At 46.9% G+C, this 24,906-nt stretch overlaps 1 protein-coding gene across 4 annotated transcripts in view; it reads left to right on the top strand.

Annotated features, from left to right (window-relative positions):
• LOC139009746 (forkhead box protein N3) overlaps positions 1 to 24,906 on the top strand; it is a 237,760-nt gene that overhangs the window by 202,235 nt on the left and 10,619 nt on the right. The gene's annotated exons all lie outside the window — the stretch shown is intronic.

A 24,906-nucleotide genomic window follows, 5' to 3' on the forward strand; every position in this document is an offset into this window, starting at 1 on the left:
TGGCTTCCCCTGCGTGGCTCTTCATTTCTGCTGCCTCACGCCCTTGGCTGGCTGTGATGGAGTGTTGGTGCCACCCCCTGCAATGTGATGACTCCAGTGCCCAGCGACGTTGACCTCACCATTTGTCATAGTTACAGACACGCCGACTTCTGGGTTGGGTGTTCAGCCCTGGTCACCCTGGGGCCAGGGTCCCCGGGATCAAGACAGCTCCTAGGACTGTCTCTTCGTCTGGGATGGGGCTTGGACTTGAAACATGCCTGCACTGAAGTGTTTCCTGGAAAGCCTTTGGTCTTTCAAACACATTTTTTCATGATGAAAATAAAAATGAGAAGGAACTTCTGAGTGTTTCTCTGTGTGTCCCCCCGAAGGAAATCTCTCACAGGTGGAGAGATGATATACCCGAGGACTCTGGGACTGTCCTGAGCCCCCTTTCCTGCTTCTTTATCGTCTCTGTGATGACTTCCTCTTCCTTGCATTCCGTATCCATAAATTTGGGGCTGGTGGTTCCCAAACTAGCAAAGTTTTTCTTCGGTGGCTACTTCTTCCTGCAAGCTGCCCTCAAATTGCCTGTAATCATAGGGTTGAGTGATTACCAAAAATTATGAACTCTAGCCCCCTGTTGTAGACAGGCATAGATGCCAGCTATCCAATACAAGCTGTCCTGGTTTTCAAGATCAAGGAATTTGGGTAATGGTTCTTGTTAACCACGGTGTGCCAGCCCGGGTCACTGCATTGTGATTGTCAACATGGGGAAAATGTAGTTACTCTATGCTGGGAACTGGAGATATAAAGAGATTACAGAACTCTGGTTGGAGTAGTTGGGGCAAAGATAAAAAGAGACCAGGCAGGTTAAAAGTGGCATTTGTCAATTGTCAGGGGATTGACCCCTGGCTCTGTTAATGGTTTGGGACTCCAAAGGAGAAGACCCCTAAAGGTTAGCAGAAATTGGGAACCCTGGAGAGGAGACAGAATTTCATTAGCTGTGGCCAGGAGGGGGCTGGTGACAGGAGAGAGGAGGTCACCGGAGTCATCGGGGTTAGGTTGGACATGGGGGTGGGGATGCATATGGGGGAAGACTGAGTGTGAAAATGGGAACCGTTTGAAATTGTGTGAGGCGTTTATACCTGTGATCTTACCGCTTCCCAACCACGGTAAAGCAGGTAGTGTGTTCTTTTTGCAGGTGGGGAAACTGAGGCTCAGAGAAACTCCGTGGCTTGCTAGGGTGACACAGCCAGATGTTGAATCAAGATCTGAGACGTCTTTGTTTTACCTTTACCCTGTTGGTTGAAGTAGAGTGTTCCTGAGGGAGAAAGAGAGAAATTTGGAAAGTTAGTTGTTTTTATTTAAATGATCCTGTTTCCACAGACCATTGCTTTTATTTGTTGATATCACTACTTCCTGTTAATGTCTCGACCGTTCTGGAATTCATAGGAATGGAATGAGTGACTCGCCCCCTCGGCTCTGCCCTTTGGATTTTGCTCATTTTTTTTGGCGTTGGGGAGAATTTTCCTTCTTCTTGTTTCAGATGGTGCCATCTCTCCCCCTTTGGTATCACAGTTAAGCACAGTAATAATTACCCTGTAGTTGTGTAGGAAACAGGGTCAGGTAGGTGATTTCATTCCTTTGTTCATTCAGCCACATTGAGTTCTTGGGTGTGGAGGGCGTTGGGCTAGGTGCTTTGTGGGCACAAAGAGGTGTAAGACCTGGTCCTTGGGGAGCACTTTGTGTCATCCCTGATGCTTCCTTCTTCTTTAACCCCGTAACCAGTCAGGTGCCAAGGCCCCTGATTCTGCCTCCTGAATGTCTCTGGCTGTCCCTTCCTCCCTAACCCCCCTGCACTGGTCTCCATTGTTTGTCCACTGCTGCAGGGGCCTCCTCTGCCCTTTCCTCCCTCCACTGGCCGCCTCCCCTCCATGCTTTCGAACGCAGTGCTGCCTGTTTGGTCACAGCCAACAGTCATTCCTTTCACCTGGAGTGGTTTGCTTCGAAGAGTGGCTCTGAGTCTTTGTTAGAAATGCAGGCTTCTGGGCCTCACCCCAGCCTTACCGAAAGAGAATTTCTGGTAGTGCCGCCTGGGGATCTGCATTTAAGCAAGTTCCCCAAATGATTCTTCTTAACAGTGAAATTTGAGATGCGAGGCTTAGAGGGATCAAGTCCAAACCCTTCCGCTGGACTTATGACGCTTGCCGTTCTTAGACGTTTGATTGTGGGAGATTTCAGTTCTGCGGCGGCATCATGGGCCATCATGGACAAGGCAGCCATCCTAGGCGTCCACATCAGCACTGGCCCTCTTGTTTCATGCCGTCTCTTCATGCCCCTCGTCGCCCCCTCTGCTGGATTATTTTCAAGCAAATCCCAGGGATTTTATGGTTGTAACTACAAATATTTCCTAATGTACCCCCGCTGCATAAGAACGCATACACACACAACTATAGATCCGTTATCACTTCTAAAATCAAATTCCCCGTGATTCTTTACTATCACCCCAAATCTAGTCTGTTTTATCTGATTGTCTGGTAAAAAGAAATCTAGCAGTGGTTTGTTCAAATGAGAATCCACAGAAGGTCCATATTCGATTAATGTATCTCTCTCTCCCCCCCTCCCCACCCCCCTTTTTTTTTTGGTTAATCCTCACCTGAGGATATTTTTTTCCATTGGTCTTCAGAGAGACTGAAAGGGAGGGAGGAAGAGAGAAAGAGAGAGAGAGAGAGACAGAGAGTATGTATAAGGGAGAGAGAGAAATTGATGTGAGAGAAAAATATCAATCGGTTGCCTCCCACACCCTGCCTGACTAGGGATCGAACCTGTAACCTGAGTATGTGCTCTGACTGGGAATCGAACCCACCATCCTTCGATGCATGGGACGATGCTCCAACAAACTGAGCCACACTGGCCAGGGCACATCTTGTCAATTTTTGCATGAACATGTTGCTCGGCATTTAGTAGGTACCCTTGAAATACCTTATGAGAGAATGGATAGGCCATAAGCCAGCAATTCAAGTATCTTATAGTAAACTTTGGCCAGCTTTTTGGGAACACTTGAGTGTTTACTGTTAATAAGGTTTGCCTATCCTCTTTGAGGAGCTTTCTCTTTTTTTTTTTTTTTTAAATATATTTTATTGATTTTTTACAGAGAGGAAGGGAGAGAGATAGAGAGTTAGAAACATCGATGGGAGAGAAACATCGACCAGCTGCCTCCTGCACATCTCCCACAGGGGGTGTGCCCGCAACCCAGGTACATGCCCTTGACCGGAATCGAACCCGGGACCTTTCAGTCCGCAGGCCGACGCTCTATCCACTGAGCCAAACCGGTCTTGGCGAGGAGCTTTCTCTTGTTAGGATGACACGGGTCTCTAATTGTTTTCACTCCACTATACTAGTAATACTCTGGGTTTGCCAAGATACCTGCCTCTGCTGACCTTGCCTGGCCAACAGCTGCCTCTTTCCTTCCCATGTTGCCATTACTACCACCCTCTTGTCAAGAAGTACAAAAGGAAGAGAGGAAATCCAAGTCTTAGTACCCAGTGTGCTGACCAAAGAATGTCTTACTGTTGCTGGAGAAAAAGGTGTCTCAAGCGAAACAGGAGAGTTGACCCCTGCCCTGTGGAATATACTTCATTGTAGATAATACCCAAAGTTCTGTCACTTTGTTAACGGGAATTTGAACTCAGCAGATGTTCATTTGTGGACAGGGTATAGAAATCTCTTCGCTGGGGTCCTAGGAGATGTTGTGGCTTTATAGATGAGGCATCTGAGGTCCAAATAGTGCACGTGACTTGATAAAATCCCATATACCCAGTCTGAGAGCCCACCCTGCTGCCTCTTGTCTGCTGCTTTTTCCCTGTATCATCTCACTGCTTCACGTACTCCTTAAGGACTCTGATTGATCGGAGACAGACGTGGACTGTGGCCATTGACATGGGATCTATTTTCCTTCATGTGTCTTATTGTGAGCCACTGAATGTAGTACATTTTTTTATAAGCGATGTATCATTTCTGTTTGTGACCTTTGAAAATATGCTCAACTCTATCAAATATTTGTTTTATTAAGTACTCACAATGTTCTTGAATTTTAGTCATTGAATGAGTCTGTGGATGCTATTTTGAGTTACCTGCTAATTAGGACTGTAACCATTGATGCTCCTCCACACAGCTCCTTCCTGGCGAGCAAAGGCCCTGATTCTGTTTGTTGATATGGATATTATGTGTAGCGAATGCAGATTGCCCAGAAGTGGTGACAAATATAATCGGAGGACCGTTGTGAGATTCCTTGCTTACGTATCTGTCTTGAGTAAGCCTACATTCATTACTTCTGGTTCTTTGACTTGTTTGAAAGCTTTTTCCCCATCCTTTGAGATCAGTTTATATTGCGGGGGGTTGTTTCTCTGACATAGTATTAGTAGGTAATAAAGGAACGATACCACTCCTGTGCAGTGCCTGAAGCTTTCTCATAACTCATTCATTCACCCAGCAGGTTAATCTCATGCTTATAAGCAGACTTTGTGCTAGGCAACAGGAAAACAAGGATGATTCCAGTCTAGTAGGCGAGAGAGGCTTAAATACACATACAACATGACTTAGAATATCTATGCAAGGTGCTGTGGGAGGGGAGAAGTGACTGACTCTTGTTTTTCGTATGAGTTGATTGACAGGGTATCTGTTGCATAGAGGTTAATAGAGCTGGGGTGGTGCACAGCGGGCTGAAGTTGATGTTAGGGAATTTGGGTTCTAGAGCTAACCTGGTCACCAACCAACTCTGTGACCTTGGGCAAGTTCCTGGATCTCTCTGAGCCTTAGATTTCTTCACTCAGTTCAGTAAACTTTCTGTGTGGGCCCATTGTGTCTATTCACTGAGTTTATTCAGTCGTTAATCTGTACGCTGAGTTAGCCTAGAGTTAGCCTAGATTCACGGTCCCCAAACTCCTGACCACAGAGATATTATCCTCCTCACTCTGTGCTTTTGTCAGACACATAGGATGATCACAGGTCTAGGTCCAGATCGGCATCAGACACCGGTGTGCCGAGAACATTTCTTCCCGAAGCACAGGACTGGATGTGGCAGCTTACACAGCAGTGTTGTGCATAAATGTGTGGTTCGTGAAACGCTTTGGGCAGGAGTGGGAAGGAAGCCCCATCCTCTAACGCTAACTCTACAGAAGACCCTTTCTATCTGGGAACCACGGGACTGTGTTGGGAATGACCTGCTCTGTGATTAAAACTATGAACCAGGCTGGTGTGGCTCCGTGGTTGAGCAGCAACCTAGGAACCAACAGGTCACAGGTTTGATTCCCAGTCAGGGCACATGCCCAGGTTGTGGGCTTAATCCCCAGTAGGAGGAGGCAGCTTATCAATTATGTTTCTCTCTCATGGATGTTTCTATCTCTCTATCCCCCTCCCTCCTTCTCTCTTTAAAAACCAATGAAAACAACAAAAAAAGAGAAAAAAATCCATGAAAACGTATTTTTTTAAAAAAAGAAACTATGAAGTCGCATAGGTAGGGACTCACTAGCTGTGCCTACATTGGATCTTGGGTCTCTCGTTCTCACCTGTGTCCTGTAGTCAGCAGTTGGGACCCAGCTCTTCTGAGCACTCTCTCAGTGCTCACGGGACCCCGGGTTTAGAGAACAGCAGCGCCAAGTAGCCTATCCCTGTGGAAATGGGTTTGTAGGTGTGTGCGTGGCCGTGCGGGCATTGTTGGCACACAGGTGTACCTGGCCGGATTGCTTAGGCAAGGCCTGTCCACATTAGGCTATTGGTTTCTTTCTCTCTGTACATTTCTCTTAACAATGTTGTTCCTTTACCAGAAAGCACTTAAAACATTTCCAGCAAAGTGGGGGCTACCAAGGGCATGTGCAATATTCCTCATATTTCCTCCCCGAGCTCCTCCCACAGACAGGCCACACCTGGGCTTTCTCTTCACTTTTGCTCCTCTGTCCCCACCATTCTAGACAAGCCTGCCGTCTGTGCAGACTTGATTTATTGCCAGGTGGTTATTTTCTTAGCAGTGGTTGAGTTTTATGACATGTAATCTTAGTTGGTCTGGTTTTTTTTTTCCTGTTCTTGGCACACTTGGCACCGTCTGTTTACCTCGGTGCGGAGGTGTGCAGCTTAGGTGGGTGTTCACGCGTGTCACCTGGCCATGGCTGCTTGAGGTATCACGGTTACCTCGGCGAGTCAGAGACAGCCAGGGAGGTTTTCAGATAAATCTGTTCAGCGATGGCAGTTTATTCACGCGGAGTCAGTGTTGGATTCCTCATGGCGCCCTGTGTTCGCCTGTCTAAGTGCGTGCTACGGGTTGAATTGTGTCTCCCCAAAAGATGTGGAAGTCCCGTGGATGTTAGGGTCTTTGTAGATGTGATCAAGCTGTGATGAAGGTATACTGGATTGGGCACTTAGATCCGGCATAGGCGGTGTCCTCACCAAAGAGACACAAACACACAGGAAGAACGCTATGGGAAGGTGGAGGCAGAGGTTCCTGGGATGGTCGACAAGCCAAGAAGCTCCAGGACTGCTGGCAGCACGGAGCTGGGAGAGGGCGTGGAACACCTGCTCTTTCAGAACTTCCAGAGGGAACCGACCCTGCGCACATCTGGAATTTGGACTTGCAGCCAGAACTGTGAGAGAATCAATGTCTGTTGTTTGAAGCCGTCCAGTTTTTGGCACTGTTTTACCAGAACCCTAGGACCCTGTTATAGCCACAGAAAGGAGTAGCAATGAGTTTCTGCCTCCACAAAAGACTTTAGGATCAAGTCCGACCAAAAGGACTTGGGATGTGCAGGGGGACTGTGTCCTTCTGCCGAGGAGGGGCCTGAGCTCTGCCTGGACAGGCACTGTGGCCGCACGGGGGGCTGGTGATGGATAAGGATCCAGCACCCTCGCCTCCCGAGGTTAGACCTTCCCCACTCCTAACACCCCTGTTTCAGTCCATGAGAAGCCTGATCAAGTTAGGGGGCAAATAGCTGGTTTTCCCCTTCAGTTTTCTAAAAAATAAAAATAAAAATCCATATATATATATATATATATATAAATAAATAATATATATATTTTGATATTGATTTTAGAGAGGAAGGGAGAGGGAGATAGAAACATCAATGATGAGAGAGAATCATTGATCGGCTGCCTCTTGCACACCCCCTACTGACGATCGAGCCCACAACCCGGGCATGTGCCCTGACCGGGAATCGAACTGTGACCTCCTGGCTCATAGGTTGATGCTCAACCACTGAGCCACACTGTCCAGGCTCCTCTTCAATTGTTGATGGTGAATGAGACCATGGATCTTGATGACAAAATGGGGAGATTTTATAGGGTTTTGGTTGTGTATTTGCTATACAAATTGCAGGCGGGGAGCACAGTGGCACAAACCCATGGGGGTCGTTATTCTGGGACCGTAGCTAACTTGTCATGCACTTGAACTTTCTTTTCCTTATTGGAAATGATGTGTAATAAGTCCCAGGGTGCTCTTTTTCTTCCTTTCTCTCACCTCCCCTGTTTTCTCTAAATGAAGGCATTTTATAAAAGGATCTTCTCATTGCATCTCGAGAAGGTGTATAGGTGATGGAGCAGGAGGAAGGTGTAGCTTCTTAGGTTTATTTGAAAATCCTGTTTTAAACTCAGGACATTTATCTCACCTTCTCAAAACCCTTCCTGACAGAATTGCCTTTCTTGGCTCACGCTCCCTGCTTAGAGTGTGAGGTGTTTACGCGCCTGTCTCAGTCATCTCCCTAGTCCTTCACCATCCGGGGCTGCGTCGTCCCCCAGGCCTCTGTCTCAGGGGCCCACTCACTTGCCATTCGTACCCACAGCAGGGTCTTAGATGCACTGAACCTGAAGGTGGTTCTTACCGCCTAGAGATCAGCTTGAATTGGCACAGCTATGTCCCTACCTGCCCAACATTGCTGCTCTGAGCTGATCTAAACCTTGGCCCTGGAGGAACTCTTGTTTGGAATAATGTGTGCTTAAGCTTTTGATGGAAACCTGAAATCCTGAGATTCAGTCTGTACAACTGCGAGTGCTCACGTCAGATGTGTTCTTGGTATAGAAGCGGACGGGCTGGCTGGATCCCTTTAGAATTATTAATGCGTCGGCTATTCCGTTCCCAGGGACTCGGTGTTTGTATGACCTCAGTTTTTCTAAGCATCTGAGGGCACTTTTGTCGAGTGTCTTCCATTTGTCTGTTATGACAGCATTTTATGTCTGAGCAGCGGCCGTGCCCTTTCGCTGGGCTGCTGTTCCAGGAGGAGGACTCGCCGGCCGCCCTTGAAAGCCAAGGTCAGTCTGGGCTGGCCGTGGGCGGCCAGGCTGCTCCCCGGGTTCAAGGTGATTCTCGCCCCCAGAGTCCTCACCCTCCTTAATTGGCCCCAGGAGACCAAACATAAATAAGTAAATGCAGTTCCCTGCACGCCAGTCCTCTGGATTGTGGAGGGATGGATTGCTGTTAAGCTTAGCAGCCACAGAGAGAACTTCCTGCAGGTACTGCCTAGGGGCACTGTCATCTCGCCCATTCTGAAGCTTTGAGCTTTTCTTTTGTCAGGGACCCCCTGTCCTAAACACTGCTCAGGGCAGGGACTCTGGCGAGGAACTGGACTAAATGTAAGTCTGGGCTGTGCCTTTGAGCCGGTCATCCCTCCGTCTGCAAGGACTTCGGGGGACTTTGGGGACGGTGATGCTCAGGGCACCTCTGGGAATGGCGGGGACTTCAGGGCGTTTCCGGAGATTGGGGTCATTCGCGTGGATTCAGTTACTTTGGAACTTCCTTGCGCCATTTTTATTTTCTGTAATACCGTGTATATTATTTTGCTAGGCTTTTCCCCCCTAGAATAAAGGCACATTCAATAATAAGAATTCTCCAGTATCCAATACAAAATGATAGTGTTGTCAGTTTGAAGAAAAAGCAAATTGTCTGCTGTGTGGGTTGGGATTTCCTCTTAAAAAAAAAAAAAAAAGCAGCTTAGAGAAAATCCCTGGACATAGTCTCCTGATTGAAAAATATATTAGTGGATTTCACGGCTTTATCATTTTCTTAAAGTAACAGGGGTTTTGTTGTTGTTGTTGTTTTTAATACTTTTAAAACATTGCGTGTGTATATATATTTGCTGTTGAAACATATGTCTGGAAACATTCCCAGTGCAAAATTGGTTATGGTTTACAAAACTGAAAGAAGTGTTTCATAAAATTGTCTAGTTGGAAAGAACCTTTTATTTCTTAGGTCTCACCCTGTGCCAAGGGCCAAAGGGCAGGGGTCCCCCGTGTCGCCACGACCAGCCCCGTCATTTCTGTGAGACCGGCATGATGGGCTTGCTGACATCACGTGCTGACACCTGCGGACCACCCTCTGAATGCGAATTTTTAAAAAATATATATTTTATTAATTTTTTTTTTTTTTTTTCTTACAGAGAGGAAGGGAGAGAAAGAGAGAGTTGTAACCCTCGAGAGAGAAACATTGATCAGCTGCCTCCTGCACACCCCCTACTGAGGATGTGCCCGCAACCCAGGTCCATGCCCTTGACCGGAATCAAACCTGGGACCCCTCAGTCCGCAGGCGAACGCTCTATCCACTGAGCCAAACCGGTTAAGGCAGAATGCGAATTTCCCTTCCTGTGCATCAAGTGAATGCTCCCAGCCATCCCACCCAGCCTGCCAGCCAACATATCAGTTTCAACAGCTTGTCATCTTTGTCTCTGTAGCACGTTTGTGTGTGTGTGTGTGTGTGTGTGTGTAATCATTTGGATTGTTTGTGTACTTTGCCTTTGTTTTATAAAAATCTAAAATTGAAAAGATTAACAGTAAGAGTTAGGAAGAGCATAATCTCCTAAACGCACCCATTGAGAAAGAGCTGGGAATGTTTGGGCGTATCTCATGGGCCTTGATTGGGTAACTGGGGAGTCCAGGGTCCTGGAGGGAAAGAGGAATATTAAAGGGAGTGTGTCAGATGCCTCGGAGGAGCTGTGGAATCAGAAAGGGGAGGTCTCTAGGGATTTCATAATCATCCTGACCTTGTTTTTTTAATCTTTATTTTTATTGTAAGCCTTCTGCAAAGGAACACGCCTTTATGCTTGTGAGGTGTATGTTGTAACATACACGTTTTTTACTTTTCTCCATTTTACTTGCAAACCCATTTTGAGGAAAGCACCACAGATGGGGAAAAGGGTTGTGATGGGAACCCAGCAGATCTGTAGGTCTCCCCTCTGCTGCTGTCCTGCCCACTGGAACTTCCCTGATAAAGTTTCTCAGCATGCTTGAGGTCAGCCCCAAGGCACCCTGATCCCCATCCCAGTGCCTCTGATGTCCAGCTTCCCTGGATTTTCTTGTTGTGGATCACCTGACTTTGGACTCTCCTTTGTGGGTGCCCCCTGGCATCGCAGGGCAGTCCCAGGCCAGCACGCTGTGGCCCCGGAGCCACCCTGAGAGCCCTGTTTCTGACTGAAACCCACCCTGCTTCATCCTGTCTTCCTGCTCCAAGGCTTTGCCGTAGCCTCTTAGGCATCTCAGTGTTGGTTATGCTGCTTCTCACCTGACCTGCCACCTTCCCTCTTCAATGATGCCTCTTCCAAGAGGGCTTCCTTAAGCCCTCCTGCTGGGCTCCACGTGGGGGGGAGGGCAGGGGGGGGCTTCCCGCTCCAGCACTTAGCCGGGTGCATCTAGACATTCATTTGTTCCTTGTTTACCATCTGCATCCTCCAAACGGAGGACCGTCCCTTGCACAGGAAGCTCCTAAAGTTCGGCTGAATGGGTGAGTGGCACCCCCATCCTCCGGTTCCCTTGGTGCCGAACCTGGCACTTGTCTTTGATTCTTTCTGTCCTTGGTCATCAGTCTGCTGAGAACCCAGAAAGAGCAGAGCCCAGCGCCTGGCCCTCTGGACCTTGCCCAGCAGGTTCCACACCTTGCCTGAGGCCCCACCCCTCCATCGGTGAGTTGATGGTGCAGCTTTTCCTGTCTCCAGGTTCTGTCCCCTGTGGCCCAAGTGTTGTCACCACCGCATCCTTGGCTCAGGTGTCCTTCCTGGTTCCTTCCTGCCACCCATGGAAGTAAGTGCCCATCTTCTCCCTGACTTTCTGGACCCTTCAGAGTCTTCACCCATTTAACTCTTAATTTTATATTGTTCTCCCACATGCCCACCTCCGGAGACAGGCAGGTTCTTGACTGTTTTACAAAAACCCACAGGCGTGGGCCTCTGCTCGTGCTATCTTCACTTTGACCCCTCTTCCTTCTCTCTTCCGTCTACCCCAACCCAGTTTTTTCCTAAGGGCTCAGTTTTGAAAGCCCATCTCCTTAGTGGAATCTATTCTTCTCAGGCCTTCGGCATGGGTAGTCTGTCTGTGAAGTTGATAACAGTCTGCCATCTCGTGAAATGCAGAGCAGCACAGGTGATTTCTGGAGCAAAGAGGCTGGAATCGCAGAGACCTAGGTCTGAATTCTTGTCCCACCATTGGCTAGCTGTGTGTCCTTCAGCAAGATCATTGCTGTTACTAAGCTTCATGTTCTCATCTGTGATGTGAGAAGAAGAATGTGTTCCTCTCATGGATTTTTAAAGACCAAGTGATAGGATGATGGTACAACTCCTGGGATATCGAGAACACTCAGTAAATACTATACTGATGGTCATTTTCCCTCTGTTGGTGCTGTGGTCTGAGTTGTGTCCCCCTAAAACCTGTATGTTGAAGTTCTAACTCCAGTGTGATATCTAACTGTATCTGGAGATACAGTTTTTAGGAGGTAATTCAGGTTAAATGAGGTCATAAGTGTGTAGTTCTAACCAGTAGGATTGGTTGCTTTATAAGAGGAGGAAGAGACCAAGATCTCTCTCTCTCTTCACACTGGCCCATTGTGGACAGGCCCTGCGAGGATGCAGCGCGATGGTGGCCATCTCGAAGCCAGGAAGAGAGGCCTCACCAGGAACAGACCGGACCGGGCAGCATTTTAATCTGGACCCGTGAGAAATAAACGTCTGCTATTTAAGCCACCCAGGCTATGGTATTTTGAGAAAACAGCTTGAGCTGACTAATACAGTTGGCTTTCCCTCTAATGAGATAACGATTTGTTGAGCTGATGTTAATTGAGCGCTTATTATGCATCAGGCAGTTTCTCATTTAACCTTACCTGTCTCATCTCTCAGTGCTCATCACCACCTAGGCAGATTGGTTAAGTAGCTTGCTGAGGGTCCCATGGCCTACCAGCACCAGGATTAGACCAGCTACTGCATGTGTGGCCTTTGTGAGGTGGTGCCTCCTGGAGGTGTGCAGTGTGTGCCCTGTGACCCTTCATGGTGACCCTGACAGGAGGCCATGTCTCCGACTCCAGATGATGAGTACCTTGATGTCGAGCAGTGCCTTATATTATATCTCCAGGGGCACTTAGGAAATGCTACGTGCACAGGAAGCAATTAAAAAATAATTTTCAGTAGGCTAATTTTCCCCCAACAGATCTCCTACTTCTGGGAAAAAGAGTGAGATTTTTACCTTAACCAGTTTGGCTCAGTGCCTAGAGCATCGGCCCTCGGACTGAAGGGTGGGTCCCAGGTTTGATTCTAGTCAAGGGCATGTATCTTGGTTGCGTCTTGATCCCCAGTAGAGGGCCTGCAGGAGACAGCTGATCGATGTTTCTCTCTCATTGATATTTCTAACTCTATCCCTCTCCCTTCCTCTTTGTAAAATCAATAAAAAATATATATATTATTTTTTTTAAAAGAAAGATTTTCCTCCTACCCCAGGTCCCCCGTGCGTGCCCTGAGCAGTGTGCTGTCAGCTCGGGCATTCGAGTACTGAGGTGGAGAGCCCACCATGAACTTCTGAGCCAAGGAGGAAGGGAGGGTCAAGTCTGCAGTGGCTGCTAGTAAACCTTTGCTAAGTTGGAACCTTCTGTTCCTTTATTCTTTCTGTGAGAATGGCCCTCATGGATGCGACTTTGCACATTGGTTCTATAAGTGGTTCTTGTCTTGTTTTCTTTCTCCTTTGTTTTCTTCTCCCTCTTGTATGAGCTTAAGAGATCGGAAGGAAGGTCAACCAACTCTCTCTCTCTTCTTTTTTTTGCCTTAGTCTTTATTATTCAGAAATAAATGTGCTTCATTCCTCAGGATCCAGATGGCTTTGCTAGTAATTAATGAATCCCTCTCTTCTCCAAAGTTGATGAGTTTGGGCTTCTGAAAAGATGAGCCACATGAACTCTAACAGGTTCAGAGTCTTGGGGTTATAGCTGTACCAGGACCCTGTGCACAGACAATGACATATATTCCTTATCAGCACATTTCTAATTTATACCCCACTTCCCTTTAGTAAGGATTACATAGACATATGACATGTTACAAGAAGGCTGTTAAAGTAAAATTCGAATATAAACAAACCCCTTAGAGCAGGGGTGGGAACCTTTTTTCTGTCAGGCCATTTGGAATATTTATGACATCATTTGCGGGCCATACAAAATTATCAACTTAAAAATTAGCCTCCTATATCTGGTCAGACATTTAATTGGCTCACCCCTAATGCCTTGGCAGGGCCAGATGTTCCCCATCCCTGCTGTAGAGAGAGAGAAAGCCAATATTTCAAATTCTTAGGCTGATATATTTGCTGTGGTTGAGTGACCTGATAGCCAAGGTGAAAATGGAAACTGAGCAGATTACATAATTCTGTTTCTCTGGTAAAATGCCAATTCCAGAGGGAGTCCTAATTCTCAGGTGTTAGTTTCTAAAAAGAATACATTGTGGGGCTCTTTCTCCGGGGGATATAAAACCACATAATTTACAACAGGTACAGGAACCCTCACTGTAGTGTAAGAAGTGATCAGGGCTTTTTTTTTTGCTCATGCTGTTAGTTATGACCCTACTCTTCTTTGCCCCTGGATACTTCCTGTAAATCCTTCAGACTTTGAAAGGGGTCACCTCCTCCAAGAAGTCTTCCATGCTGCTCTCTGTCCAGGCCGGCTGAGTCCCTCTCCTCAGTGGAACCATTATACTGTCCGTATATCTTTATCTCTCTGCCTCCCTACTGCTTTTATGTTGTCTCTTACAGCTAGACCAGGTGTTCCCAGGACTCATTCCTGGGATTGTGGTAGGTGTGTGGCTCTGTGTAAGGACCATCCCCTGTGTTTGCTCCCTTTAACACTCGGATGTCCCTCCTCACCTCTGTCTGGAGAAGGCCGGTGTGTCGGGAGATGTCTTTTGTTACGTTGTGTGTGGTGGGAAGAACCAGACATTCTCTGACTATTCATAACGATGTAGACATTGATAAAAGTCCCATTTCCCAGTTAATAGGTGAAAGCATATGAATTGCTTTATATTTTTGTGGGACATATGCTCAGTTCAGACTCCCTGAGGTCTTATTCAGATTACCGAAAACCTGGCCTCTGCAGTGTAATTCACAGATGGTACTGGCTGTAGCCAAAAAAGAAAAAGACGGGCGGAAAACAAGCCCTCGTGTTCAAAACACAGAACTGCTCGAGTGCTCTGAGCAGTAGGGTGTCGAGGGAATGGTGTTGGGCTGGGCCTGCCCCCCACTTCTACCCAGCTGGACCCTTCCCTCTGGGAGGGGGAGATGTTTCACTGTAAGCTTTTGTCCCCTGTTTTCCCTGCCTCAGATACTACCCTTTTTTTCTTTTAAAAAAATATTTTTATTGACTTTTAGAGGGAGAGAGAGCAACACATGGATTGGCTGCCTTCAGCCAGATGTGTGGACCGTGCACGGGCCATGCCAAGCTCTGGAGATAGTTGAGAGGATCAAGCAAAAGGCCTGGGGTCAGCTTTACGTTCATTTATGCAAATGTTGGCGGGGCACTGGACTTGGCAGACGCTCTGCAGGGCCGGGATTCGGGTGTGGAGTTAGTTAGGGAGGGCTGTTGGGATCATGCCCCCTGATGTTGTGGCCAGATTCCAGAACTGATCCTCTGTCCTCAAAACCCAGGCGTGATTCCCATAACGTGGGAAAAGAGATTCAATTTGCCTTTCTTAATAGTTTTTATTTGCATTCCTTTGTTTCCAAAAAGGTAAAAGTTGCATAATATTAAATACATATTTTAAATGTCCTCTTATTTTAATACTTAAGAACCATTTTAAACATGAGAATGTTTCTTTTTAAACATTTTTTTTAAATTGATTTTGTAGAGGGAAGAAGGTAGACAGAGAGAGGGAGATATTGATGTGAGAGAGAAACATCAGTTGGTTGTCTCCCAAACGTACCCTGACCAGGGATTGACCCTGCAACCTGGGTATGTGCCCTGACGGGGAATCGAACCAGCCACCTTTGGGTATATGGGATGACACTCCAACCACCTGAGCCACATCAGCCAGGGCGAGAATGTTCCTTTTATTTAAAAAAGATGGGGCTTGACTCTGTGTGACACACCTCTGCTCAGTGATGAACATTCGATAACAGACAGACATGTGCAGTTTAAGAGTCTCTCCCGGGATACACCCAGGCGGCAGGGATCTCCCCAGACGTCTCTGGCTCTGCGAGAAGGTGTCCTGGGAATGTGCAGGCACCGCCATTCCAGGGTGTCTGGGTATTCCCCAGCCGACGCGGCAGACATGAAGTCATCCTGAAGAGCTCTCGCAGCTCCCACCTCTCTACACACGCATGCACGCAGACACACACACACGCACATGCACGCAGTATCCTGGGAGCACTTGATTTTCTGTATCAGTGACTGGATAATATGCACAAGTAGCAAGAGCTTTGTCCTCCGGAAACCTTCCCTGTTGTGTTAGTCAGCTGGGGCTGCCGGAACAAGGAGCACAGCCTGGGGGCTTACACAACAGACAGGTGCTGTCTCACAGCGCTGGAGGCTGGAGGCTGGAGGTCTGAGATGGAGGTGTTGGCAGGGTTGGTTTCTTCTGAGGCCTCTGTCCTTGGCTTGTAGACGGCCATCTTCTCCCTGTGTGTGTGCCTGTCCAGATTTCCTTTTCTCACAAGGACACCCACCATAGATTAGACCAGAGCCCACAGCGACGACATCATTTAGCTTAATTACTTCAGTAAAGATCCCATCTCCAGATAACAGTCACCTTCTGCCAGGGGTTAGGGCGTCGGTATGTGAATTTTTGGGGTGGGGGCACACTTCAGCTCCATACACCACAGGGATGTGTGGAGTACTGATTCTCTCTGGGATAAGACTTTACCCATGGTGATAAGGTCACTGCTGCTTCCTTTTCCCTCCTTTTTATATTCTTGTTATTAAAACATTCAAACCTATACAAAAAGTGCCAGAAGAGTATAGTAACCACCTATCTACCCTACTCCCCAGAGTCAGTAATTGTTAACATGTTATATGTGCTTCATCTTTATGTAGAGATATGAACCAATTAAAAGAAAGTTGTAGGCTTTCACCCTTTAAAATGTCAGCACGAGTCCCTTAGGAATGAAGACATTCTCCTGTGTAACCTCAACACCATTATCGCACCAAGAAAATTTAAAATAATTCCTACAGCATCAGATATGTAGTTTCTATTCAGATTTCTCCAGTTGTCCCTCCAAGTCTTTTATAACTATTTTGTGTTTTGTTAAAACTAGGACCTAATGAAGGTACAGGCATTGCAACTGGATTTTTATCTTTCGTTTCTTCAGTCTGGAATGATCATACCAACCCCCATCCATCCTTTTTATTTTTTTGAGACAATCAAGGCCAGTTGTTTAGGGATGGATGCCTCACATCCTGGGTTTGGCTGAATATTTCCTAGTGATGTTGTTCGACTTGTCTCTGTGTCCCCTGGAAGTCACCCCAGATTCAAGCTTGTTTCAGCAGTTGCCAGGTGATGCTGGGTGATACTGACCAGGGTGTCTCGCCGCCAGTGATGCTAAGTTCGGGCACTGGCCTCAGGTGGCGCTGCCACTTCTCTCCAATGGATACGTTTTTTCCCTGTTGCCACTAGCCCATAATCTATGGGGGATCTTTTGGCACTGCCTGCGTATTCATTGATGATTCTTGCCTGAATTGTTTCACTGGGGGGTTCCAAAATGGTGATTTTTTTCTTCTTCAAATTTTATCATTAGTTCTGGGTTACAGTTGCAGCTGTAATGGCTGTATTGTAGAGAAAATGATTGGTGTAATTAATCATCATCTCTAATGGTGGCAACTGAGTTTCTGTGAGTATCTCTGTGGACGCCTAGGATTTTATTTAGTCAGTGTTTCGTAATCAGTTGTAGCCATTGTTTGGATGTCCCTTTTCAGCTGTTTTTTCATGTTCTTGGAACATGCCCCTTTTAGTCTCTGAGAACTTTCTTGCTTTTTTTTTTGCACAGAAATCTCCTAGGCTCCTCTTAGCCTTCCCATTTGCAGAGTGGGAGGCATCTGTTTCTCCTTAAATCCCCGAATCCTTTTAGTGGAAAATGGTATGTAGAGACCAAATCTGGGTGCGCGGAGTGGAGTGTTCGTTGTGGCCGGGGTGCTAACGTTTTCCAGAGCTTGCAGTCGACAAAACTGAGGACAAGGAGACTCGGGAGTTTATTGATCTCTCCACGTCACATTTAACGTCTCTGGGCATTCCTTTACATCTTTGATTTCGTTCTCAGAGCTTCTTTGCTTGGCTCCTGATTCTGTGGATGCTCTCAACACATTCCCTGTTCGCTTTTACTCTGCAAGATACGTAAAATTGTTTCAAAATTCTGTTGTCTGTTACTGTTAACAATAATTCTGATTAAAACATAGCGTTCTTTTGTAGTTCATTTTGTCCTTTGTATGGACATCCCGCTAGGTTGAGTCAGTATTGAGTTCAAAAGCTATGTGAAAGGATTCTTTTCTCTGTGAGGTTAGGCTGCCAACGTGACCCTCTAGCTAGGTTATTTTGTTTGCCTTACATTTTTTTTAAATTTTAAATTATATGGCTTGCTCTTTTTTTAAAAAAAAAACACAACAAAACACACAACCTTATTGAGATATAGTTTAATACATTTATAATGAACTAGAGGCCCAGTGCACGGATTCGAGCACTGGTGGGGTCCCTCAACCTGGCCTGCATCCTCTTGCAATCTGGGACCCCTCGGGGGATATTGTACTGCGGGGATCGGGCCGAAACCAGCAGTCCGACATCCCCCAAGGGATGTAGTAGTGAGCGAAGTGTCAGGCGGCCAGGGAGGAGCCCCGGCTGGGCACCGTGCCGCTCCTGCTCATCCTGGCCCTGCTGTTCTTGCTGCTGCCGCCGCTGCTGAGTAGCACTGCCGGGGAGGCAGGAGAGGCTCTAGCAGCCACAGCTGCGCTCACCATCCCTGAGCCCGGAGTCTGGCACCCTTCGGTCATCTGAGCGGCGCTCCCCCTGTGGAAGCGCACTGACCACCAGGGGGCAGCCCCTGCGTTGAGTGTCTGCCCCCCGGTGGTCAGTGTGCATCATAGTGACTGGTCAAATGGTCGACCGGTCGCTTACGGTTTTATATATATAGATGCACCATTGAAAGTGTTTTGATTAATGTGCCTATTCCTATGTAACCGACAGCTACAGTGGAGAACAGAATGATTTCAGCACCACAAGTTGCTCTGTGATCCTTTGAGTGGGTCTCCGCTCTCTCTCCACCCAAACCCTCAGGCAGCTACTGATATATTTTCTCTCTCAGTAGAGTCATTTTACCTTTCCTAAAATTTCATGTGACTGAAATCATAGAATAGCATACTTTTATTTCTGGCTTCTTTTACTCAACTTAATGTTTTTGAGAATCATAAATATTGTGTGTATCAATAATGCATTCCCTTTTATTGCAGAGCAATATTCCATTTTGTGGAGAAATCATAATTTGTTTATCCTGTCACCAGCTGATAGAGTGTGGGTTGTTTGCTGTTTTTAGGGATGAATACAGCTGCTCTGAATAGTCTCTCACAAGTCTTTGTGCAGAGCTGAGTTCATTTCTCTCAGGTAGACTTCTAGGAGTGGGATTGCTGGGCCCCATGATAAATGTATGTTTCATCTTATAAGAAAATGCCAAGCTGTTTTCCAAATCGGTCGTGGTAGCTCCCATCCCTCCCAAGGATTTGTGGGCGAGTGTTTCAGTAGCTTCCTGTCCTGACCAGCATTTAGTATTGTCGGTGGTTTCAGCGTTAGCCATTACAGTGGGTGTGTGGTCACATCTCATGATTTTAATTGTGTTGTTCTCCTTTTGATTGCACGATTTCTTAGTTCCCAAATCAACATTCTTTGGAAAAGGATAGTCAGTGAGGTTTTAAACATATTTTTCTCAGTCCCACTATCAAAGGTGTGGTTTCAAGGACTGCCCAGTCTGTTGAGCTCCGTGTTGTCACTGGGTCATGAACCAAAATGGAAATAGTTCCTACCTTCATGGAGCTTACATATTAGAGAGAGAGGAGACAGACATTAATCCAGCAACCTCATACGTAAATGTAAAATCATGACTCCGCCATGTGCTGTGTAAAGAGCGTGCAAAGGCTGTTGTATCTGTATTCCATCATGGGTTCTCCAGAAAAGTAAATCGTCTTACGTGCTCCCTTTCTTAATACTTATTGCAAAATTCCTAAAATGCTGTTACTCTGGGGCCTGTAGTGACAGGTTCGAGCCTGGGAGAGTAACCAGCAGCCTGCAGTTGGAACCCCGTCTGTGGAAATGCCATGATCAGCCTTCCCATGACCATGTGGCTTCAGAGGAAGTTGGATATCGACTTGTTCCTCACACAGCCCTGGTTGAAACATGCTTTCAGTGTCTTTAAAACTATATCGGCAACATGTGGTTTGCACGTAATGGTGTTAACTGCCTTTTTAAAACTTTGTTTTTAACATTGTGGATGCACTAGATTTGAATCATTCCTCAGTGATTAAAGAATGTCGATGCATGTTGTGTTACCAGTGTTTAGTTTTTTAAAAATTACATCTAGTGAATTTGTTGGGAGATTTCCCACCGCCCTTCCACCCATGAGACAGCTCATCGTTTTTATTTAGATTTGAAACTGGTGTATGTTTTCATTTCCTGGAGGTCAGTGTGACTGGGTACAAAACACCAATGGCCTGTCTTCATGAGGAGGTTGACTGTTAACATCTTAAATGCTTAGAAACTTTATTTGATTCAGTGTTATTAGAGTAATTGCATTCATGCCACGTTGCTATTATCTGCTCTATAAAGTGTTTGAAATAAGAGGTTGTTTGAGTCAGCTCTTCTAAAACTGGAAACTTCACTGACACTTGTCCTGTTTGTGATTTTTATGCAGTTACTGTGAGTCTGAAACATAATAGTAATCATTGTTCACTTATAAAGGACTTCTACAGAGAACATTTTTAGTAACTATACCTTTCTAATACTGTAATTGAGTATTCACCTTTGAAAGCTTGCTTCTCCTTTTAAGAAGACAAGTTCTCTTACAAAGTATACAGCAGTGCACATTGTTTTGGGAGTATCGCTGGTATATCCCTCCACCTCCCATCTATCTGTTGGCTGTCCTCTGTGACTTGGAGAAATTGCAAGGGAATTACGATGTACATATTGTGGCGTGTGGAGTCCAACAGTGAAATTCTAGGGTGATCAGTTTGGTGTTTATTTTGCCAGTCACTGTCGTGGCAGGATAGATGGCACACTCAAACCCGAGGAACACTTCATAAAGGGTTGGCTCCCAGCAGTGAGCAGGGACACAAGAAACCAGCAAGAATGGTGCGCACCCCCCCCCCCCCCCAACATCTCACATGTACAAGTGGGAGAGGGTGGGGCTCCTGGTGGGCAGGTGGGTCATGATGGGAGGTGTTTTGGTTTTTAATATCTAAGGATCTTTCCTTAATTTAAAAGGCCTAACCCTAACCCCACACTCTTCAGTTAGGTTCTAATGGTCTTCATTTTCAAGCACTTGACAGTTACATTCCCGCCCCTGGGCGATGGCACAGAGTCTGGGGGGATTTCTCCCAAAGAAGGGCCTTCCTTCCCCCGCAGAACGGGAGTGAGGAAGGTGGGCCGGCCTCCGGGGGCACGGAGTACGCCGCTCCGCAGGCTCTTCTGCACGTGTAGGTGACCTGGGTTTCCACATAGATTCACCTCGGCTTCAGTGGGCAGGGTGAGCTACCATTCCTGAGTGCCCCGCCGGCTGGACGCTGTCCTTGGGGCTGCCACACGGGGGAAGTACGCGCCACAAGTACGCGCCACTGCGATGCGTGCACTGTTGTGTTGTTTTGAGGAACAGCCGCACAGTCGAAACACCCCAAAGTCCAACACTTCTTTCTGTTGTTTTAAATGGTGGATAACCTTGTCTTATATGCACTTTCTTTTTTTTTTTTTTTTAAATATATTTTATTGATTTTTCACAGAGAGGAAGGGTGAGAGATAAAGAGCCAGAAACATCGGTGAGAGAGAAACATCGATCAGCTGCCTCCTGCACATCTCCTACTGGGGATGTGCCCGCAACCCAGGCACATGCCCTTGACCGGAATCGAACCCGGGACCCTTCAGTCCGCAGGCCGACGCTCTATCCACTGAGCCAAACCGGTTTTGGCATCTTATATGCACTTTCAATCCTTATTATGTACTTGGGTGAAAAACATTTCCAGCAGGCTGGAAGCAGCGTGGTTTGGTGGGAAGGTGGAGGCAGCTCAGAAGACTGAGGTTCGAATCTTGACTCGGCTTCTGGCTGATAATGATCTAGGGCAAGCCCCTATCATTTTGGAGCTTGTTTTCTTGGCTATAAATGGACTTAATCTTCTCAGATTCCTTCACTGAGTTGTTCAGGGCCACCTGAGGTATTTGATCGCCCTTCGAAATTTGCTATGCAAACGGAAAAGTGACGTTTTGTCTGCAGTTGGTCACGTGCCAGCAACGCAAATACAGACTCATAATAATCATAGTAACTTTTGACTTTGTTTTTTATTGGACATGAATGGTTGAAGAAAGTGTGTGTGTGTGTGTGTGTAAGAAAGCATTTGTATGCATGCTCCAGTGTGTGTGTGTGTGAGTGAGAAAACATTTGTATGCGTGCTCGTGTGTGTGTGTGTGTGTGTAAGAAAGCCTTTGTATGCATGCTCCCATGTAAGGATGTACGTTACTTAGTATAGGTCCGTGGTCGGCAAACTGTGGCTCGTGAGCCACATGCAGCTCTTTGGCCCCTTGAGTGTGGCTCTTCCTAAGCCTTCGGAGTACCCTAATTAAGTTAATAACAATGTACCTACCTATATAGTTTAAGTTTAAAAAATTTGGCTCTCAAAAGAAATTTCAACTTTTAGCAAAAAATAAATAAATAAATAAAAAAGAAATTTCAATTGTTGTACTGTTGATATTTGGCTCTGTTGAGTAATGAGTTTGCCGACCACTGGTATAGGTGATCCAGGAATCAGTGGTGATTTGACTTGGAGAGCCGCGTGGTGCAGTTTTGTGCAGTTGGCTGCCTACCTGGTAATGTTGTTTGTCACAGACTCTTGTTTTGATGGTGAGGATTAGAGGTTCCTGAGCCAAGACTGGTTGCATTTGATCTTAGGCAAGTCCCTTAACCTGTCCGAACGTTAACTGCCTTATCTGTAGGGTCAGAATACTACCTACCTGGTGGGTTTGTTGGGAGAATGAAACGAATTAGTGCACAAAGGATGGCTAGGCTAGTGTCTGGCACAGGCTCAGGCCTCAGTTAATGTTAATGGTTATTGCTGTTGCTTCTGTACCGTCTCTGCTACTATGTCTGTGTGCACCTTGAGTTCCAAGTTGGACTGACTTTTAGGCCAGGTGACTCAGCACTATACTGCGTTGAGATGTCTTGTGTGTAAGATTTCCATGGGTAATTAAGGGCTGGCTGTGTTTGGAAACCTGAATTAATCATGGGGGCAGGGTCTCTGCGGGTGTGGTTGGTAGGTATCCCCGTGTGTTCCTGGACAATGCACCCGAATTTCCTGTCTGTCCCTCCCCCGGGGAGATCGGAATACCGGCTACAGCAGTTCTTACCGAGATCTGGTTCAGAGCTAATGAAATGCTGATCAGGGTGCTTTTACACGTTTGCCGAAACGTGCAGTGTAAAGTGTTGTTAAGCTGGAGATTTCCCCCTATGCCGTGTAATCAGGTAACTCGTAACCCCTGGCGGACTCTCGCTCTGGCAGTCCTCTTGTTTGCTGTCGTGTCGCCGTGTGTAATTGTCAGTTATTAATCAACCTGATGAGTTTCTGGTTGACTCCCTGGAGGAGTGTTCTTTGTGTTCTGCGCCTCAGGTTGCAGGGAGTTCTCAGGTGAGCTGAGAAGTGTCCGGTCACAGATGTGTTGTCTCAGGTGCCCCGTGGCCCAGTAACAATCTTCTAGGTCACTGGGCTTGTGGCCCTGGCGAATCCCCATAGTGACCAGTGCTCTGTTGTGGCACTGGCCTTCCCAGGTGACACACATCACCTTGTCACTCACATTCAGCAATCTGCTGGATGGATGGGCAATTACTGAGGTTGGCAGCTCCCCCCTTTTGCAGGACCACACAGAAACCATTTGTGATGATGAGATTGAGGACTCATCTAAATTGCTTTTTTAAAAATTGTTATTGATTTTTTAAAAAAAATTTTTTTAGAGAGAGAGAGGAAGGAAGAGGGAGAGAAACATTGATGTGAGAGTGAAATATCAATTGGCTGCCTCCTGCTTGCCCCCTACCAGGGATCAGGCCCACAACCCGGGCATGGGACAGTGCTCAACCACTGACCCACACTGGCCAGGGCTGAATTGCCTCTTAAATACTCTGAAAGGAGTGTTTAAGGGCCTCCAAGAGAGTCAGTGTGGGGCCAGGAGGGGAGGGCTTAGTCGCCATGGTGCCAAGGCTGCAGGCAGCTGCTGGAGTCCTCAGGCTTCCACCGAGGTTGCTCTCACGTGTCCTCGGGTTCGGGTCAGCTAGTCTTTTGGGGTAGACTGTTCATTTGAACTTTCCCTCGGTCCCCTGAGCATTAGTCACAGGATTAGTTCATCCTCGGACTCCACCTCCCTTTCCTCTCACCCTTCTCTCTCTCTTTGTTTGCCTGGAGCATGATGAAGCCTGTGGTGAGTTCTGGATTTTTTTCTTCCCTCATCTCCCTCCCCCAACAAATTCGGCCCCGCCCTCTGCTCCCATGGGCTCGGTCCATAGTTTGGCCAGCATCTGCCAGCACTGAAGAGGAATCCTTCCCACTTACAATGCCGTGTGGGCATGTCGCCTCCGCCGCTCGGATCAGGGATGGTTTCAGGGTTGTCTTTGTAACAGAAGCCACAGCTTCGGGGTCCAGGTGGTGCTCAAACCCCATTTGTAGAAAGGTCTCCTTTGCTGCTGGAACACTTGTGCTGACTTTGGGGGTGCTATAAAGGCAATTTCTCCCTGCGAGGGGGCTCCCGCTGGTTACAGCCAGAGGCTGGGGGAGTCCCACACCAGGCAGGGCCTGCAGGGGGAGTGGGTGACGGTTGGTCCCATGGCCAGTCATCCCTCCTTACAGAGCAAGCAAGTTGACAATCCAGTGTGCATGTTGTACTGGGAGAGAGGGTCTTTGTGATTTTTTTTTTTTTTTTATAAGTAAATGGCCATAACTCCGGCTCAGTATGCTCACACCCTGTAACTGTAACTTTTGCCTGGCCAACCACTTTGAGTTGTGGAAATAAGGTGATCACAGTATATGTGCCACTTAGATAAGATCCTATTGGGACATTTAAAAATAGATGAGTAACTACGGACAACCAGCAGATAAAGTGGCAGTCGGTGGGCCAGTGGTAATCCTACCAAGGCCGCCTCTGCCTTCAGACCACATGCGCTTATTACCCCTCCATAAAACGTTATTGCGCTAATTATCACGGAGGCATCTGAACCTAAAGGAAGCGGAGGGGCTGGGAGAGGGCAGGTTCAGTCCAGAGCCTGAGCTGCCTGTCCCCTTGCCCTCTTCGCTTCCTTTACTGTGTTTATAAAAGTCCTTTCCTGGGCCTTGAACTTCTAAAATAACTGAGTTTTTGTTTCTGACAGTGTAATGAATGTTGAATTTTATCTCCTCTCATGTCTAGGAGGTTTAAGTCAGTTTGCTTTTTGAAGAAAAAAAAAGAA

This window comes from Myotis yumanensis, unplaced genomic scaffold (assembly GCF_028538775.1).
Source record: "Myotis yumanensis isolate MYYU_CA2020_CCGP unplaced genomic scaffold, mMyoYum1.0.hap1 SCAF_1, whole genome shotgun sequence".
Lineage (NCBI taxonomy): Eukaryota > Metazoa > Chordata > Mammalia > Chiroptera > Vespertilionidae > Myotis > Myotis yumanensis.